Below are 20,046 nucleotides of genomic sequence, written 5' to 3'. Positions count from 1 at the left end.
AAAATCCTTTCATTTACTTTAAACCTTTTTATTAAGAAAACATTCATTTAAGTATTTAAAGGCATTAAAAATACTATTTTTACGGGAGCTATTTTAATACCGTCCTTTAATATACAGCAATTGGCTGAACTGAAGTAAACAAAAATATATTGCGTTCTTAAATTCAACCGTATCTTCGAAATATTAATGTCTTTTATCTTTATTTACTCATGCTGCCTCGCTCCTCCTCCTACTTGGACTACTGTTGTGCTGTAAGCTGTTTATTGTATTGTTGTCATTGAGTCACAGATTTAGTGCTTTGTTTTAGCGCCGATATCAAACCTGTATAATAAATAGCACATCTAAATAATATTAAGTAATTAATAATATCAAATCTTTTTTATATTTTACTTTTCCAGCTGTTTTTGAAGTCGGTTTCTTTTTTGTAGTTATTTTTACTGTATGTACAACTAAGATCTATCAGTTGAATTTTTTTAAATCAAACCCTTTTTATTGAAAAGAAAATTTACAATACGGCAATTTTGTTTAGTTTTCTCTAAAATTTCAGAATTAGAATGCGGCGACCTTACATTTTGTCAAGAACGCGCGGCGACTTTTGAGCTTGTTTGGCTTGTTTACTATTTTGGTCTAAGGCTTAGCACGCACTGCGGTTAAACGTACGCGTTTTATCTTAGAGCATTAAACCAACCGGAGTGGCCATTGGCAGGCGTTCCCCGCTCGCCAAAGGTTTGAGTAAGCGTTACATACCTGTTATATAAAACTAGTTGACGCGCGCCCAACGCCATTTTGCTAATGTCAGTGAACGTGAAAAAACCGGAGCGAAACATGCCAAATTGAAGTGAATTTACGTGTAAGAAGTGGTCAGAAACGTGGAATGTAATTAAGGATACTGTTACTTTTCATCTGTAAGTACTTTTACATCAAAATATTGTGAAATATTGCAGCAAATTTGCAAAATACTGAAATATATTGTCAATGTAAAAGTGTTGCCACATAATGGTACTACATCCACTTTTGGGTAAATTTTAAAGTACGTAGACTGTTTTAATATTTAATTATAACTTTTATCACCGTTCATATTTGTTATTATAGAGTAATAAAATTTAGCCAAAGAAACCATAAATAACGTGAAGTATAATTTGTATAAACTTTATGAATTAATGATAAATACCGTTTGCAAATTCATTTATTGTTTATCTCCAACACATGTTTTTCTTTAATATTTTATAGTATACTAAGTTTAAGTTTGTATTTTATTAATTATAATGCAATTACTTACGTTCGTAACATGTACGTAAAAAGGCATTTTTAATTCGTTATTCTGGTATCACTGCATAAAAATTAGGGATGGGACGGTAAAAGAATAATATCGATATAAATATTATCCAGCCGTGGGCGTCTTATGGCTGATGATGATAAATTTTATCAGTTTGTTTCATTCTCATTTTTTTTTCAGATTTCTCAAAGCTGCTGTGATTCGGGATGTTTGGATTCGATCTCCGAATGCGAATCATGTTTCATGGACTCCTAAACGGACTAGCACTAACTAGTGTTTCTGCGTTAAAATAAATGTAAATATGTGTAAATAAATGATGTAAATGAACGACGAAGATGTCTTTTTGTTCACTATTTCTTGTTTTATATGTAAATTGTGACATTCACAAAAAAATGGTATTAGGCTAAACTTTATGGGACGTCGAGTTGAGAGGCGTAAATTTTTTTGTGGTTAGCTGTTGTCCTACGGAACCTAAATCTAAAATTTGCAATTGACGGAAACTTTTAGTTTTTGAGATATGAATTTTTGAAAACTAGAAAATTACTATAGAGGTTATACTACATCTTTATTTTTATTACGCATATTCATGTTTTGAAAGTGTCAAATCGACGTCACGACGACCTCTCAACTTGTTATTCGTTATGAATACTTAGATGTCACAAATCACAAATATTTAATTTATCATTAAAATTAAAATTCTAAATTCATTGAGCATAAAGTATCGATTAGTATTATAATTATTATCGACTTAAATTATCGACGCGTTTTCGCACTATCGATGTTTACATTGACGTTGAATACAGACACGGTGTCTATGTGTGTGTTTGTACCAAGGTTTGTACTTGTATGTGTATAGTCATGCTGGTGTTTGATTATTTTGTCGTGTGCGTGTTGTAGCGACGTAATCTCAAAATGCGTTTGTGTTAACACTATTTAAATGTGTTTACTCGTTCCCCCCGCAGGAAATGACAGACTTTTTGACTATGAAAGAATTGCGCGTGTCGTCTCCGGTTGGTTTAATGCTCTAAGCGTTTTATCGTAGGTCTGAAACCGCAAAAAAATGTAACTGTTAAAGTAAATTTATTTATTATCTGTGTTATTCTAAATTGCGTGCCTTCCATTTACTGGTATAATCTATGGTCTCTCTCTGCTCTGTGACATTATAGCGACTGCATGTGTTCCCGGTATTCTTACTTAGAAATAAACTAATTTTGAAGTAATCAGTGCTTGTAACTCATTAACCCCATCAGGTTATGGGCCCAGATAGCTCAGAAACAAGGAAAGTGCGAAATCTCGTTGTAAAATCAGTGATCAAAACATTATATGTGAACTTAACCTCAAACCGGCAACGTGACTTTTGCTAATACAAACTTTTGTGTTGAAAGTGAATAAATTCAAACAAAATGGCAACAAACAACCAATTGGCATTAATTGAAAAGCTATCCGGTCGGGAAAACTATGCAACTTGGCGGTTTGCAATGCAAACATATCTACAACATGAGGAGTTGTGGGACTGCATAGAATCTAACATGGAATCAGATCCAAAACGAGATACTAAGGCGAGAACAAAGATAATCCTCTCAGTTGATCCCACGAACTATGTGCATATCCAAGAGGCTCGCACCGCCAAAGAAGTTTGGGATAAATTGTCCTCAACATTTGATGACTCTGGGCTGACACGCAGAGTTGGGCTACTGCGTGACTTATGTAATACGTCACTAACTGAATGTCAAAATGTAGAAGAGTACGTAAGCAGAATAATGAACACAGCTCATAAACTCAGAAACATTGGTTTCAAAGTGGACGACGAGTGGCTAGGTACTATGTTGCTCTCAGGTCTGCCCGAAAGCTACAAACCAATGATAATGGCCATTGAAAGCTCAGGCATAACTATTACTTCAGATTCTGTAAAGGCAAAATTATTACAGGATGTCAGACCATATGAATATGAGTCAAATGCATTCGCAGTTAACAAAAAAATTCAGAAAAATTTCAAGAGGCATTCTAAAGGACCTAGGTGCTACACCTGTAATAAATATGGACACAAAAGCCCAGAATGCAAATTGAAAAATAAAGAAGTATCACAAAATTCCAGTAGTTCATCATATGCTGCTGTATTTACTGCGACAACTGCACAGAATGATGCCTGGTATGTTGACTCGGGAGCCTCCATGCACATGACTAAGAACGCTGACTTTTTGTCACATCAACAAGACCCATTAATAAAAACAATCAAAGTTGCTAATGATAAATCCTTGTCTGTGAAATGTTCGGGGGAATTAAATCTAGATGTTTGTGATGAAACCGGTCAGTGCAGAAAAGTATTGCTTCGGAATGTTCTTTATGTGCCAGAGCTGTCTACAAATTTATTATCTGTGAGCCAAATAATTAAAAATGGTGGTCAAGTCAAATTTAATAACAAGGGATGTGTTATTCTGAATAAATATAAAACTATAGTGGCAACAGCAACAGCTGTGAACAATATGTATCGACTAAATATGTATAATGGGCATGCCTACATATCTGATGTTGAAGAAAATGATGCATATTTGTGGCATCAACGTATGGGTCACCTGAATTTCAGTGACTTAGATAAATTATTGGAAAATACTGAAGGTATGAAAGTACTAAAGAAAAGTGTTAACAATTTAACATGCATAACATGCATAGAAGGAAAACAAGCGAGGTTGCCTTTCAAAAATAAAGGAACAAGAGCAACAAAACTCCTTGAACTTGTGCATTCCGATGTATGTGGGCCCATGGAGACAGAATCTCTCGGTGGAGCTAAGTACTTTCTCACTTTTATCGATGATTTTTCAAAAAATGTATTTGTTTATTTCTTAAAGCACAAATCAGAGGTGCTTGATAAATTTAAAGAATTTAAACAACATGTAGAGAAACAATTAGAATGTAAAATCAAATGTCTCCGCACTGATAATGGCCTTGAATATATTAATAAGAATATTTCTGATCTTTTAAAAAGTAATGGAATCATACATCAAACTACTGTGCCCTATACACCACAGCAAAATGGTGTCGCTGAAAGACTTAATAGAACATTAGTGGAAAAAGCGAAGTGTATGTTACTTAATGCAAAATTATCTAAAAGATACTGGGCGGAAGCTATCCATACGGCTGCTTATCTACTAAATAGAATACCAACCAAGTCATTAGATTATAAAACTCCTCAAGAAATATGGACGGGAAATAAACCAAGTGTTAGTCACCTACGTGTATTTGGATGTGAAGCGATGGTACACCTACCAAAAGAGAAAAGAAAGAAATGGGATCCAAAAGCACAGAAAGCAATATTTACTGGTTATTGTACTAATACCAAGGGTTACAGGTTTGTCATTCCTACATCTGGACTGGTTGTGAAGAGCAGAGATGCAGTCTTCCTAGAATCAACTGTAACAAGAAACTATGTTCCGGTGGACTTAACTGAAGCAAAGGACGAGTCTCTAGATGAAGAGCTTCTTTCAGACAGCACAAAGTCAAGTTCCACAAACACAGTAAGTAATTATGATGAATATGATTCTTATGACTCATCGTCAAACAGTATTTATGTACCAGATACAAATATTAATAACCTGCCCGTTCTAAGTAATTATGATGAATATGATTCTTATGACTCATCGTCAAACAGTATTTATGTACCAGATACAAATATTAATAACCTGCCCGTTCCAAACATAACATTAAGACCAAGAAATAAACAGTTGCACTCTAAATTAAAAGATTTTGGAACATATTTATGCTATAATGAAGGAATTTTAACCTACAATGATGCAATTACATCAGCTGATTCTGAGAAGTGGAAAATGTCAATAAGTGAGGAATTACAATCTCATAGTGAAAACCAGACATGGACATTGGTTGAGAAACCTGAAAATGCCAAAGTGATTGGATGCAAATGGGTATTCAGAATAAAGGATGAGCCAACAGGTCCACGGTACAAGTCTCGTCTGTGTGCAAAAGGCTATGCACAAACGAAGGGGATCGACTATGATGAAACCTTCTCACCTACTGTCAGGTATGACTCTATCCGTTCACTTTTATCAATAGCTGCTGAACAAAATTTAGAAATAATGCAATTTGATATAAAAACAGCATTTCTTTATGGAGAGTTAAAAGAACAAATATTCATGGTTCCACCTGAGGGCTTAGAATGTTTGCCTAATACTGTATGTAAACTTAATAAATCACTTTATGGCCTCAAACAAGCTCCTAGGTGCTGGAACACTAAATTTAATATAGTTTTACAAAAATTTGGTTTTGTCAAAAGCTTAGCTGATCAGTGTGTCTATATTGGTCAAGTTAATGAAATTAAATGTTATTTATGCCTTTATGTGGATGATGGTCTTTTAATGTCAAAAGATAAGATGATTTTGAAAGAAGTAATTGATGAATTGAAAACAAGCTTTAACATAAAGACTTGTACACCTTCTAACTTTGTTGGTATGCAAATAGAAAGAAATAAAAGACATATTTTTATTCATCAAAGTAAATATATTGAAAAACTGTTGGAAAAGTTCAACATGAGCAGTGCTAACCCTAACTCTGTTCCAGCTGATCCTCATGTAAAGTTACAGAAAAATGAGACGATGCCTGCATACAACCTACCATACAGAGAAGCAGTTGGATCACTTATACACCTAGCAACTGTAAGCAGACCAGACATTATGTTTGCAGTCAGTCTAGTAAGTCAGTTTTTGCACAATTATAATGAGTCTCACTGGAATGCTGTAAAGAAAATATTTAAATATTTAAGAGGAACCATTGATTTTGGTCTATGCTATCAATGTAAGCCACAGACCTCAGATTTAATTGGCTATAGCGATGCTGATTATGCTAATGATGTTATATCAAGGCGTTCCATGACAGGCTATGTGTTCATGAAAAGTGGAGCTGCGATCACATGGTCCAGTCAACGCCAACATAGTGTAGCCTTGTCAACTACTGAGGCGGAATTTATGGCTGCCTGTGCGGCCACCAAAGAATTAATGTGGTTAAAACAATTATTTTGTGATTTAGGAGAATACAAACAAAGTTCTGTGTGTTTAAATATTGACAATCAAAGTGCTATAAATGTAATTAAAAATAGTGAATTTCATAAACGCTGTAAACATATTGATATTAAGTATAATTTTGTGAAAGAAAAATATAATGAAAAGATTATTTCTTTAAAGTATGTTAGTACAGATCATCAATTTGCTGATATTTTTACTAAAGCGTTACCTCGAGATAGATTTAAATTGTTAAGATGTAATATTGGTATGTCAAATCTAGGAACTTAAAGTGTTTGTATTCCGATATAGATTTAAGTTGCATAAATGTAATATTGGTATGTTAAATTTGAAAACTTAAAATGATTGTATAGCAAGATAGACTTATGTTGATTAAAAGTAAATTTGGTATGTTAAATAAAAGGTGAATATTAAGTTCTGTTATAATAAGAAGTAAATTGTTTTGTTAAACTTATGTTTAAGTGAAGTTGAAACTTTTTGTTCATATTTTCTTTGTGGAAGGCTCTTATTTGAAGGGAGTGTTAAAGTAAATTTATTTATTATCTGTGTTATTCTAAATTGCGTGCCTTCCATTTACTGGTATAATCTATGGTCTCTCTCTGCTCTGTGACATTATAGCGACTGCATGTGTTCCCGGTATTCTTACTTAGAAATAAACTAATTTTGAAGTAATCAGTGCTTGTAACTCATTAACCCCATCAGTAACACATAGTTTTCTACACAAGCGCACACATTAGTGACGTTTTTCAGTGACTGATTTTAAAAACGTAACTTGCTACATTTTGATCGCGGTTTGCAAACGCGCGTTTTTTTGTGTCCTATAGTAATAGTATGGTAGCGCACGCACAGCGTTTAACCGCATTCGGTTTTATATTGCTTGCTACGGCTTGTAATAATTTATCAAAGGTACTAATAGACATTCAGTAGTAATTAAAAAATGTATCGGGATGCTCTCGCACATCATTGTACATTTTGCAAAAGTATCCTTTTAAATGTCTTTGATCTGTTAGCGGATGTACCCAGTACTTATGGCGGCGGCGTTGTTTACGACTTTTGCTTCTTATATTTCAAAATCAAAGCCACAACACATGCTACTCGCCAGAAATCCATGATGGTACTGACATAAAATTAAGCAAAACGCGAGCCGCAATGCGTGTTCGTATGCGGTTTTGCGTTTTCAGCTATTCCTGTGCTGCTCGCGTTTAACCGCAGTGCGTGCTAAGCCTTAGAGCATAATTGCTCTGAGATTTTGGTTGTCATGGCTCGTATGGCTATATTATTATTAGTCTGTGGTACTACGTAGATAATTTACTGTTCTGTGGTAGATAACAGCACCTACATTTGTAAATGTAATTTGAATTTATATTTGCCAGTTTCGTCGCTTTAATACTGAGTTGAATTTTATTTTATTTTATTTGTATAAGAACATATAAAAAAGTTCTAAAATTCACTACAACCACACAACATGTTCTATTATTAAAAAAAGAAAAACAGCATATAAAAAAAACAAGCCTCACAATGAAATTAGAATAGATTCTGACTCTGCAGAGGGTACAAATCCAAACTCCGCAGTCAGCAGATTAAACCGGTTTGAAAAACATAGTTTATTTATTACTATTTATTTTATTTAAAATAAAGTTTATTTTTTGTAACATAAATGCATCCACTGTTTTTTTTTAATTCTCCATATATCTACTTTTCCAGTTTCTGGCAACACTCATGATATCGGGACGATATTATCGGATAATGTGAAAGGGCAAATTGTGTCCGATATCGGATATCGGCTATCGGCTTCCGATATCCGATATCGGACCGGACAATGTGAAAACGCTCTAAGGCGTGTTGTTGCTTAGAGCATTAAACCAACTGGTGTTGACTGATAAAAACTAAAAAAATTGCATAGTGCAATTTTTATATGTAAATAAAAATAATTTTGAACATTCGTAAATTACTATTTTTCACTTCATTTTGTTAGAAAATACTTGCAGTTTCGCATAATATTCTTTGAAGTTTTTACCTGTCTGCGACAGAAGGACGGCTATTATACAGGGTGTAATCGTTAAGTGTGCACACGCGATTATTCCGTAACTATAACAGATATCAAAAAACTTTAAACTGATATCGAAAGTATTTAACCTAATGAGTAAAATCGCCATAATAAATTTTTAAAAATAAAACGAAAAATATCTAAAAAAATAACTTGAAACCCTCCCATACATTTAGTATGAGATACGAATATCCCACGTACATGGGTTGATCCAAAAGTAATGATAATCAATATCAAACAAGGTCATTACGGTTATAATAATTATGTAGTTCTCTAGATAGTCTTCTAACTAGAAAATATACTTCAATATTTATTTTTCTAAACTTAAAAAAAAAAAAAAATGACTTCATCCACAAAAACCCCTCCACGCGGCCATCACTTCGCTGTTTTCTTAAAATAATTTGTTGCTAAGAAATTGTTTCTTGTGCCGAGGAAAGAGATAAAAGTAAATAGGAGCTAGATCTAAAAAATAGGGTAGGTGTTCAAGCATTTGGAATGCCGATTTTTGAATGGCAGTCATCGCAACTTACGCTTTGTGATCTGGTGCGTTGCTTGGTGAAACAGCGTTCAGGTCCGCAGTTTGCCATGTCTCTTTTCCTTCCTAACCTACCGCAATCTTTTAATTTGGTCTGTTTAATAAGAGCCCAATAAAGTGGCTACCTTTTTAAAATATTCCACCATAATTATTTCTTCAGCGTCCCAAAAAACTACCGCTTTAATCTAACCTACTGATTTTCACTTTGAATTTCTTCATCGTCACTTTGGAAGCTCGCATCCAGGACATTGATTGTTTTTTGGTTTCAGCATAAACATGGTGAACTCGGGTAATTTCCATGATCACAAAACGTGACAAAAAATTATCCTGATATCATTAAAAATTTAGAAATTTACCCTCTACATGTCGAATCGTTGTTTCTTCTTTTCGTCGGGAAACATTCTGGCACGCACGGTTCACATTCAAATTAATGTAAATAATTGAAAACGTGGCCTGTTGATATGATTTTTTTGTGATTTACTTAGTGAATACATGAGCAAGCAAAAAACATTTGTTTTATATTTTTATGTGCACAGGAAAAACCCAATTATCATTACTTTGGGATCAACCTAGTACATTTAATATGAAAGATTTTAGCTTTTTCTTTCTTTTTTTGGTTTTCTGTTATAATTACTTCGCAAATTTGAAGGGAAGTTCATTTAGAAACTGTAAATAGAGCTCCTCATTGTATTGCACAATGAGGACATCACTTCGAAAATCTGCTATGAATACAAAATGTATGGGAAATAAAATGTATGGGAGCGTTTAATGTAACATTTTTGGATATTTCTCGCTTTATTTTTAAAAATTTATTATGGCCATTTCACTCATTAGGTTAAGTACTTTCGATATCAGTTTAAAGTTTTTTGGTATCTGCAATAGTTACGGAATAATCGCTTGTGCACACTTAACGATTACACCCTGTATACATCAAATATATGAATGAACTTACCTATGTATGTTTCTTTGGCACGCTCTGTAGCGTAAACGTCTCGAATGCAAGCTTGAGAGGTCTCATTAGATTCGTTACTTTGAACGAAAATTATATAAAATAAATAATTATATTATAACGTGGATTTTATACATGATGTCTGCATATTTTACAATTTACGTTGCTCGTTTTTGTATCACCATTTCGCGCCTTGTTTTGTCTGTTACAAAATTAAAATACTTAATATCGATGAGACGTAACCATGTCTGATAAGGTTAAATTCACTCCGTGAAGTGCAAGCCGAGCTTCCTGCCATTTCACGCACAGTTACAAAAGCAATCATCACCGTAAACCGATGATCAAGTAAGTACTTACCTATATTTGCATTTTAACTACGTATGTGGTTGATTTTACAATCAGTCGGTTCATGTAAGATAAGAAATTGTCGATCACAGTTTTTATGCGGGTGAAAAATATGCAGGTGAGTTATCTCGATGCAACGATATGTCGTTCGAATTGCACGTTTAGTTCCTGCGAAGCCTCTTTATCTTGCACGGCTGTCACCCACATTCGGCTGCACTATAATGTCCAATACGACATCGATCGCACTCCAGTACTTTACTGCAATAAAAACCTGTTTTTCCATTTTTACTAGCGACGGACTAGCACATATTTTCACTAAGTTTTCATTTGTTATTCCCAAGGAACTGGTTCCTGGTATCGAGTTAAATAGTTGCGATCGTTTATTGGCGGTAGTCTTAACATGATGTCCCTGGTGCAATAACAAATGAAGCTTTCTTTGTTTTTCTTTGTAAATTATACTTGCTCGATATTTTACCAATCGTAATGAAACGTAACGTGCTTTGTTTAGTAGTTGTTTTTAATTTTTTTGTAGTTTTTAATATTAATATGTAATTCTGGCAATTGTTCCAAAGAATGAAAAAAATCAATAATGTTTTGATGTACCAATTACAATCGAATTTAACGTTATCTAACTTATACCCTTATACGTTACTTACATACTTTATACAGTATTTTATGAACGTAAATTTTGCTCGTCGCTTATTAAAGCCATTATTCAAATCGAAATGAATTAATTACCTATCCACGTTGCAGAAAGTGATATTCAATTATTTTACAATTTACGTCATCGTTGCCACGTTGCAAGTTAAATTGCCTTTAATGTACGGAATAACGAAACAACCTAGCTCATATTTCACTATCTTCATAATACAGGGACGTCGGTAACTTTTTACTTTCGTGCAAATTTGTCTGCTTCTTCCAAAGTATTAGTAAAAGTCAACGCTGTACAACTCGTACATAATAAGTGAAAAAGTTTTCTTATATTACCTACTCGCCCATATGTGTGAAAGGAAAGTTTTAGCTCGCAGCCTCTTATCTGTTGATATGCGGTCCTCATTTTTCTTTTCTTTTTTTTTCTATTATAAAACTGAAAAGAAGCTCGATACGGATACATAAACTTAAATTACACTTTCATCCAAAAATATATCGTATCGTTAACCGAAAACTATTTTATAAAATATTCAAGCGTGTTTATTGGCGGTGTGGTTACCTATATCGATTAAACCCTACAAAATAATTCTTACAATGACTAGACAAGTCTTCGTTTTTCTATTATCGTAAAAACTACGGTTTCTGTTAGATGACTTTACATTTCCTATTCAAGAAACCGCCGTCGAAAGATATTATAAAATTAATTCAACTGTTGGTGGATACTTTTAAAGAAAATATTGACAAAACGTTTGAAATGTAAATTCGATCAAATATTTAACAGAAAGCCTTAAACTGAAAACCCTTTACTTAGGCATATCTTGGCATATTCTATGAATCTTGAGTGGCATTTTTCAAAGGGTCTCAGATCAAAAGCTATTGGAGCGAATAAATAAAGAGGATACCTATTTCTTTGTGTTTACTAAGGGGCTACTTTCCATTTACTGAATACCGATTTTACTTTTATAGGGCCCGTTATCTGCGGAAACTTCTACCCAATTATATTGTGGCGGTATCCAATATTTGTTCAGAGGTAACAGCTTATTAATTTATTCTTTTTCTGTTTCTATGCTTTGTATGTAAAGGCTCTGTAATAAAAATACATTTTTCAATGATTTTAAACCGATTAATAAATTTTATGAACGTACAAGATCAGGCCTTTCTTGGCTTTCAATTTATAACTTACTATATATCTTTATTTATTAAGCGTTTAAGGATAGTTTCTAAAATATAAAACAATACCAAGATATTGGTATCTGACACCGACTCGAATATTCAAAATCTACACTAATAATTATTATAAAGAGGCTAACTTTGTTCGTTCGTTTGATTGTAATGAATAGGCTCATAAACTACTGGACCGATTTTAAAAATTCTTTCACCATTCGAAAGCTACATTATCCACGAGTAATATAGGATAGGTTTTATCCCGGAAATTCCACGGGAACGGGAACTATGCGAGTTTTACTTTGAAACAGCGGGCGGAGCCGCCGGCGGAAAGCTAGTAGTAATATAAAAGGTTTACCTTAATGGTATGTCACACATAATTGAATAAATACCATAACATTTACCGGGCCCTTCAAGCATTTTAAAAGCCTTAAACAATTAACGGAATATTCACTATTGTGTGAGAAAATCGATTAAGTATGAAGACAGAAGACACGAATAAGCATAACCAATCAACTTAATTTCTCGTTTATGCTAAGCTATTGTAGTATCCACTAAGCTAATAGTTTTGGCCGCTTTGTAGCTTTTCCTTGCCAATATTTATAAGGAAACAGGGTCAACTGTCTGTTCCGTAAACCGGCGATTAAAGCCTCAGAGCCAAATGATCCGCATAATGCATCTAATTCCTGTCTTGTTACGGTATCTTGGGATTTAACTGTCGTTTACTTGTCCAGTGTACATAGACAATTGATTCGCGATAATGTGCACTAACCCGTACGTGAGTAGCGTCAAGGATTACGGCCTAAACTCTCATAGGAGCCTCATTCCAGCAGTGGAGAAGGCTGATGAAATAAAGCCCTCCAACAATTCCAGTAATAACTAATAAATGATTCCATATACGCTTGAAATAACTTCGCGCAGTTTACTTAGTGGAATATATATTTTGAAAAACCTAATTTTTATCACGATTAACTATGATATGTTTAATAATTTACTAATAGTAACTCAAAGTAAGATACAGATAAAATGACTGTATATTTATATTTAACTTAATTTATCCACACAATACAATATCAATAAACAATTGTAACGACCATTCCACCAGCCAGTAAACAATTACTAGAAGTGTCAACCCTTATCGCCGCCTCATCTCAACCTTATTCCGCGGTGTTTGTTAAATCGTTGATAAGTGGTACGCACGCTTGACATCATTGTTGTTTTAATTGTTCATAGCACGCTTTATTCTGGTGAGGTCACACGTTATCTAAAACAGCTGTCGGGTGCACACGGGCTACAATGGAGTCGTTTGTATCCGCGTCGTGTAATATTGTCCGTAATTTAAAATATCGGCCGATCTGGCGCGAGTGGCTCCGGCTTTATTTTGCAGCCGAGGTATTGTTGCGTTGATTAGACCACGCTGCTATTGTTGGGACGCAATTCACTTATGAGGGAATAATGCTTTGCCACACGAAATGTTCATTGCGTTTGTGTTGTATTTTGCGTATCGTCTTGACATATTTTAATCTTGGGAGATGTAGGATATCATCAATATACGATGGCTTACCACCAATATTTAAGTTTGTGCTTCCGATTTTGCTTAACGATCGCTCGTGGTTTAACATGTCTTCTTAAGAACATGTAATGCGTAAACTATAACTTGGATATGACTATCAAATATTACCTTACTACGATACAGTTCGCCTTCCTATAATAACTATAATTAGCCTATCATTCTAACCTTTCCGTACTTTAATCTAGAATCCCCTCGCGTCACTTCTTTTGTTCTATATAATTGCTAAACAAAGTCATAAGAAGGGAACGCTCATGTAAAAAAACATTGGTTCGAAAAATATTGAACAAAAACTCGAAAATCCGAGGGTAGCGTTGAAAGGACGCTAACAATACGCTAATGGCTTATGTTTGCGATGACTGTCCCTCCAGCAATAGGCTCTATTATCAGCATCGAGCCCCTGTGCGCTGAATTGGCTAAATGTTTTGTGCGACTCAAAAGGTTTGAGATGACGGGGAAATTGTTAAGAAAATTGATCACTTCCACTCGAATTACTTTGGTTCGCTATTATGGGATGGTGTATTGCAATTTGCTAGGTCTAGTTACGGTGATGCATTTACATAATAATATTCTGTTGCATGGAGGTCATTATTTTATGTTTTCAAATACAGAATCTGTTGCAATTTCTAAACGTTTTAACTAGAGAAAATCAAATTCAGTGAATAAACGTTTAATTCTTAGTTTTAGTACTCTTATGCCCGTTTTCACCAACAACCCGTAAAATTAAAAAAAAACCCTTCGTAAAACTAAGCGTACATTAAATAAAAACATTCCATCCTAAAAATGCTAAATATGTCATACTACAACTTCATATGAATTAGATACCTTATTCATAGCTTTACCTTAGCATACAACTTATATTTTCATGTTATTTACACGCTATTTTATTCATTCTAATATCATAGCCATTCCTCAAATCACATTTACCTAATATAATATGTATTTCCACCCAAATATCATATAATATCTAGGTAATATTTTTATTGAAAAATTGTTTCATATCAAAGATTACTTGTGATGAATGTTTACATATTAAAAATTACTTGTGATGAACCTATAGGATAGAAAACTAACCCGGAAGTCACCGCCAATTCTAAATATGTAGACTTAAATTAAAATATTGAATTCTTAACAAAAATTGCAAACATTGTAACCGTCTCGAAGGACATGAATTTCGATGAAAAAATGCGCTCAAATTATCATCATCATGATATCCAAGTTTTAAGATATTTTAAATATCCGTGCATATAACTCCACAGATGCCTATACGCTCCAAACATGCTACTCTTTTTCATCTCCTATGAATAAAATGTATTATTAAGTAAGCTATTAATGCAATGTATTTCTTACGAAATCTAATCGAATAACACATTATCACATACGATTCCAAGTCAAGACAAAGGCGATTTATCAATAAAAATATAGGCTATGTACACATGTCGCGGTGCGCCGATCAATCATGGGCGCGATGGACGGACGACAGGCCATTAGGCGTAGCTCAGGTGCCATGCTTTATAGCTCACTGATCGTCCTAGCCCTTATCTTATTCAATTATACGATTAATTCGCTTGGTAGAATTTATTGCGTTTGGGGACTTGTAATCTCAGTTCTTGTTAGTGACATTAGGTACTAGATTGTAAAAGGTTTGAGCTTCAAAGAAAAAAGGTCTTTTTAATGGGTCAAAATATTCTGGTAGAAGATTTAACTACTTCCATGATCATTTACATAAAGAAGTTGAGTTACGGGTATACGTTTAAAAATAAATACAGTGTTTATATTTGCTCCTTATATGGCTCGAAAAGACAATTCAAATGAAATAGATACAGTCACAGAGCACTGTAATTTCGCTAAGTTCTACGTGAGCGAAGTCGAACGTAAAAGTTGGGAAATATTAAATGATGCAAAATATTAAAAGTAATTGTACAGAACATATAAACGCAATGCAAAGGAAATTTTGGCTCTACCCGCACGCTCCTGCGTAATGTATTGTGTTACGAACCTTGAAATTTTCCGGAAGTCTTCTCATTTGTATGATAATAGTCTTTTTCATCCGAGCATTTTGCAATTTTATATTAAATTTCTTCTCAATACATTATTACTCTTTGTCGTTATTAACAAAACGTACGTTGATTTATTCAGGTGTGTTTCTTTTGGCGGGTTTATTAATTTCGTTTTCGTCTATTCATATTATTCCAGAGCCGCGCAGTATTAAAAAATCGATGATATATATTCCAGAATATTATTACCAGCAAGTGATGATTTACTGAAAGCCCTGACATTAATCTTATCCAGACAATCAAATATTAACTATTACGTTGCGATTGAGGCAATACACAATGGACTAACTTAATAGACAATAGCCTTTAACTATGATATACTTGTGTATGTGAGCACACCACGTACACCCGACGCAATAATAGACTGTGTCCATTAATTAGACCAACGTGTTTCATCATAATGGGTATCGGTGACCCGACTACGCCTGTGATACGAATACTAAATTTGGACATACATAAATTCATAGATAGTGATTATCACCCAAATTCTATTTATATAACTAACATTTTTTTAAATATTGTACTGAGCTTTTGATAACAATGCCGATTTTATTTGTGGTCACTTGTAAACATTCACATTTAAGCGCAATTAACTTGCTCACTCATTACATTTAAATTCGAAAAAGCTTTAATTAAATATCTAATTCAAAAGTTGGTTACGGTTCCTTTGTTAGAGTTGCAATAAAACTTCATATATAAGAATCAGCATTTAGCAAGTAGCAACCCGTATTTACATTTGCACAGTTGCAGAGTGGAGCTATGAGTTCGCAGAGATGGGAAAAAACTGTAAAAAGTTGAGTTGAGAAACTAAATTCAGTTTGGAACTTATCGCGCCACATAATACCCTTCGGATATTCATAATCCTGTTATTACTACAGAAAATCCTTTATTATTATCACCATTGGATAATATCAATGACAGCCTTGTAAAAATAGCACAGATTATTGCACGCCTCATTCCTTCCTCTATGGTATGAGGCCATTGACCCTCACATGTAAGCCATTAGTGGGGAGATAGGCTGAATATTGGAGCAACGCCTTACGCTTCGCACAAGAGATAAGGCGAAAGAAAAATACACTTCAGGTTTTATTGAAAACGTATGTTTTTTTCGTTAAAACAGTCGTACAAAAGAGATTTAGGTGAAGGAATGGAATTTTAAGACTATTTTTCTTTTGTTTCAGGTACATGGTGAGACTTTGCGGTTTTGTTTAACAGAAAATAAGTAAGGTCTGGCTCAGAGCCAGTATATTGTAATGATTTGAAAATAAATTAGTTAAAATTGATGTAGAGCTATGTAAATACTTCATAATTATAATTTCAATATTTCCCAGAATGTTCGTCTCAAAACTTTTAGATTGCTTTCAAGCAGAAAGCTGTAAGACCAGTCATTATGATAAGCTATAACTACGTGTTCCATAAACTGATTTATGTACTTGTCACTATTTTCAATAGATTTATTATAACTATTGGCATCAAAGGAGAATACTTATCCATATCCATATTTATTGCGGTCGTAATTTTCGATAAAACGCGAAATGTACATACTACAGAAGCGAGCATTATTCGGGTGCGATTAAGGTTAAAATTGAAATTGAGGTTCCTGGTGTTTTATTCTGGCATTTCGTAACAGGGATGCCATTTAAATATTGAGCATAAAATCTCGAATGGATAAACTGCGGTTGTATTATCCGCTTAAATACATTTCCGCCTTGAGAATTTTGAATTGCTAACTACGTTACCTTGTTCATTTATTTTAATTGTCATAAATTATTGGTCCCTTCAAGTTTCACATCACTTCATAAAAATATGCGAAAAAAGGCGATCAACGAGAATTGTTTTCAGAGTCATAAAATAAACATAACAACTTTTGAAAATCCTGTTTTTGATGGACATTAATGTAAGGTGATTAAATATACTTATTTTGTTGCCCTTTTTAAACATATTGTTGTTAATAAAACTAGATAACAATACATGTAAATAAAGCCAGAAATCCTTCTAAACACGAGAGTAACTTTAGCAGAATATATGTCGGTTTTAATGTCCACCCCATATAAGCCTCTCCGCAATTGTTTTACCTTTAGAATAAACGTTCCCTTATTATAGTCTAGCTAACCACAGGAGCATTGTTTGTGAAATGTCACCATCACATCGTTGTGATGAATTATTATTATCTCTTTGTTGTGCTGCGCTCTGTATCATTATATATAATTTTCTATTCTTGTTTGCACTAATTTGAGTATAGTGGTATAGTAAAATAAACAAATGAAAATATCACTTCGTTTAGCAAATACAAGAGGAAAACATATTTCAAATGTATTTGCTTAATTAACGCAGTAATAATTTAAACACACCTATGTTTTATTGTAGTAATAATCTACACTAGAACAGCGCACGTCTTCTATACCAATTCCATTATACAAGTTCCAATACTTAAACAAATCATAAAATTGTGTATAACAACAGACGTAGATATCATTGTTGATAATTGCCAGCATTAAAAATGCGAAGACGAAGAAAATTGTTTGTAATTTCCCTCAACCAACGTAGCCCTATGTACAAACCCTTGCCTTTGTCTCTCCCACGGAACAATATCGTTTGTAATGTTCCCTGCTCTTCGCAAACATAGTATGGTTTTAAATTCGCCTTTAAAATGTTTTGATATTTACGAAAGAAATATAAACGATGTGACTTATTGGCAAAGTTATCCAAGTGAAGCGTGCAATTCAATATTCATACGCTTCTCGTTAAGATGTGAAGTGCACCGTAATGATGCTGCGAAGATACATTGGATCCGCAATAAACTGAATATTTAATTGATGTTCTTATTCGCTATATGAGAAGTAAAGAGGAATATTCGTTAAATAATCCTGAATTAACCTCTCATTTCATATAAAAAGAAAACACTACGATGTAAGCAAGTACAGCTTGTTGAATACAAAACGAAAAGTTAACATGAAAATTTACACTTACGTTATATGTTTAGGCATAGTTTGCAACAACAAATAAAGAGAATTATTTATTTGTAGCAATTAAAGTTACTCCTAAGACCAGAGACCTCTTCGTTAAATACGGAAAATGTACAGAAAGTGCCGTCTTATTAGCTTTATTGTATAAACAAAATAGCGGTTAATCACAAGTCGAAGATGTCTTACTCCGACATGTGGGAGAGGAAAACCTTTTAGCGCAACGCCATGCGAGGTTGTATTTTCTCAACGCTATAATCTTGCGGAATCCGACGCTGAGCGAATCACGCTTACAAAAATATCCTTGTTCCAAAAGATACACACAAACCTAAATCGACTACGATATTTGTATCAGCAACTTTATACGTTGCTTGTTTCACGTCTGCGCCTGATTTATTACATTCGAAAAGTTTTTTTGTTTAAACGATATACGTTCAAGTTGATCCCTTAAGGGGGTAAAAACGGCCGAGTTTTATGAGTTATATTGGGACCGCTATCGGAGTTGAAGCTTTGTCAACTGTCTGTATACTTTTGATGTACCTACCTAGTACCCACTGATAATACTCTGTATTTAGTTGCTGTCGAAAGTTTGACACCCCAGGGAGCTTTCTCTCAACTACTACAACTAGAAGTCTTATTTGTAACAAGATTCACAATAAGTCTGAAAATTAGGAAATATTGATATAGGATTTTTTTTTATTTCATTTTAAAGTGATAATATTATAAGGTTAGTAAATTGTGTACAAACGAAGTAAAAGTAGGATATTTCATGCAGTAGGTCAATATATTTGGATGATCTCGAAACGATGAAGTTAATTATAAAATGAAAACTAAAAAAACATGATGATTCAGAACAGCAAACAAATTTAAATGCATGTCACTTATTTCACTGAAAAATTCAATCGAGAAATTAATCACCATTATATAAGTATAACTTTTCCCCCGGCTTCAAATCGCGCGGCAGTCATTCCCCATCAATTTTTTTACATCCTCGATTTCATCCTCTTCAAGCTTTATTTTCCACACAAAGCCATTATTTATTTTAATTAGTAGCTGACGTAGTAATATGTGCGCTTATTTGCTCGTGTGCCTGTAGCTTCTAATGGGATTGCCTGATTTGGTTGCAGTCTCTTTAAATTAAAAAGTTTTCTTTACCTTGATGATTTTTACCTATTTTTTTTTACTACATAAACTGGCATCTTATAATTAAAATATGTTATGTTTTGCGTCTTCTCTAATCTATACCACTTTTGTTACAAGCAAGCAATAATTTTTGATTCGAAATTATAATCGTGAAAGTCGGTTTTCCTTCATCCATCATACACAGTATTATGTCAACGTAAAACTATTATATTCCCCTTTTAAGTTTAAATAGTCATGATTGATTGAAATGTAATGCCTTACCCGCTCGGGGTGTTAGTAAATTAATCATAAAGCCTTACTTAGATGTGGCCTGCTGGAT

At 33.7% G+C, this 20,046-nt stretch overlaps 1 protein-coding gene across 1 annotated transcript in view; it reads left to right on the top strand.

Annotated features, from left to right (window-relative positions):
• LOC123692404 (bifunctional heparan sulfate N-deacetylase/N-sulfotransferase) overlaps positions 1-20,046 on the top strand; it is a 127,581-nt gene that overhangs the window by 3,230 nt on the left and 104,305 nt on the right. The gene's annotated exons all lie outside the window — the stretch shown is intronic.

Source organism: Colias croceus, chromosome 6 (assembly GCF_905220415.1).
Source record: "Colias croceus chromosome 6, ilColCroc2.1".
Classification (NCBI taxonomy): domain Eukaryota; kingdom Metazoa; phylum Arthropoda; class Insecta; order Lepidoptera; family Pieridae; genus Colias; species Colias croceus.
This window is presented reverse-complemented; position numbering and strand designations above follow the sequence as displayed.